This window comes from Octopus bimaculoides, chromosome 20 (genome assembly GCF_001194135.2).
Source record: "Octopus bimaculoides isolate UCB-OBI-ISO-001 chromosome 20, ASM119413v2, whole genome shotgun sequence".
NCBI lineage: Eukaryota > Metazoa > Mollusca > Cephalopoda > Octopoda > Octopodidae > Octopus > Octopus bimaculoides.
Genome location: NC_069000.1, coordinates 25,983,972 through 25,985,798, shown reverse-complemented (window position 1 = coordinate 25,985,798; position 1,827 = coordinate 25,983,972).

Here is a 1,827-nt window from a genome sequence, read left to right as displayed (position 1 = left end):
GTGTGTGTGTGTGTGTGTGTGTGTGTGTGTGTGTGTGTGTGTGTGTGTGTGTGTGCGTGCCTATGTTCCTTATGCATTCGAAAACTGAGTTGCCGATTCAGTAATCTCTCGACTACCAAATAAACTTTATTTTTATTTACATATTTTCTACGTTATTTCAAAAACTAGCTATAGCTATTTAAAAGACACTGCTCTACAGCAACCAGGTGGCATTAGAAAATGAAAATAATCTCACACTTTCAATTTGAAGCACAATTGCAAGTGTTGCATTACAAGAGGGACGATGTGTGAATAATGTATGTAATACAGTTGTATATCCGTCAAATGTAAATAATGTAAATAAATGAAAGTAAAGTTTCTCCGAATTAGTCACTCATTAAAAGACATCCATTTCTCTATGTTATGAGGAAGTACAGTCATTCAATCCCTCGCTCTCTTCACACACACACACCTGCACACGCACACGCAAAAATACATGCAAAAAATATGTATGCATATGTGTACATGTACGTGTACATGAAAGATAATGTGTGTGTGTGTGTGTGTGTGTGTGTGTGAGAGAGAGAGAGAGAGAGAGCGATTGACTGCCACTTACATGCGAAAAATACATACATGACAACATACACCTTCACTCACTCTCTCTCTCACACACGCACACACACACACACACACACACACACACACACAAATGCGCGCGTGCATAGAGGCACATACGCTTGGTAAAACTTCTCTACGAATTATGTTATTTCTTACAGTGTGCACGCGCAAAATTACAGCTCAATTCAAATTGAGATAATCGTTTTCTATTCTGTAATTCGTGTTTGTGATGAGCGTATTTAAGAACCTGATCTTCGATATAAAGTACTAACCTTTAAAATTTTTCGTCTTAAAGAAACACTAAAATCTCCGTCCCAAACGTTCAACCATCGCGTTACAAAGCTTTCAAAAAGTTACAAACTCCCCATATTTCACTTTTAACTTTTTGGAAATCTGTATTTTAGGTTTCTGGTGGTTGGTGGTCTAGTATTTTTTACGTCACCTATTTCAGTACAATTCTACGCATGCGTGAAACATCAGAGAAAGTAAAACATTGGGAAGTTTTAGCTTTTTGAAAGCGGGTAGGTGACGTGTTGGTGACTGCTAGAAGGAGCATTGAGTTTTTCATTGGGAAAAAATTAAACTTTAAAAACTATTTCCCAGATTCGTAATCTCTATTTTTCTACTCGGATAAAAAAAATCAAAAAAAAAAAAAGTTTACAGATTGAAAAATTGCGACGGGGACGGTGTGGGAAAGGATGGGGGTAATTCAAATTTTGAAAATGTGATTTCTGGGTAAAAGAGTAATGACCAACTTTTACATGATGTTACAATACATAGTTTGTGATCCTTCTTAAGAAAAGAAAGCACGTTGCTGCAAACCCATGTAAATTGTACCCTCCCCGCCTTCACTTTTAAACAAACAATAACTTCCATTGCACTACTATATATCAGCTGTGCTGATTCTGCCCATAAGAAAGGAACAAATAATACAATGTGGCTGTAGGTCATAACACCCGGGTAACGTCGGGATGCATTGCTAGTGTATGTGTGTATATACATATGTATGTACACACACACACACATATGTATTGATCGTAAGTACACTAGAACATGTGCATGCCTTCACTCACACATGTGTGCGTCGATAAACACAATGAGCATAAATATAATTTGTAGCAATAGATACATGTAGGCATGGGATTCACGCGTGCGTGCTTTTGCATTCATGAGTGTGTGCGCATATGTGTGTGTGCATATGTGTGTGTGTGCATATATGTGTGTGTGCAT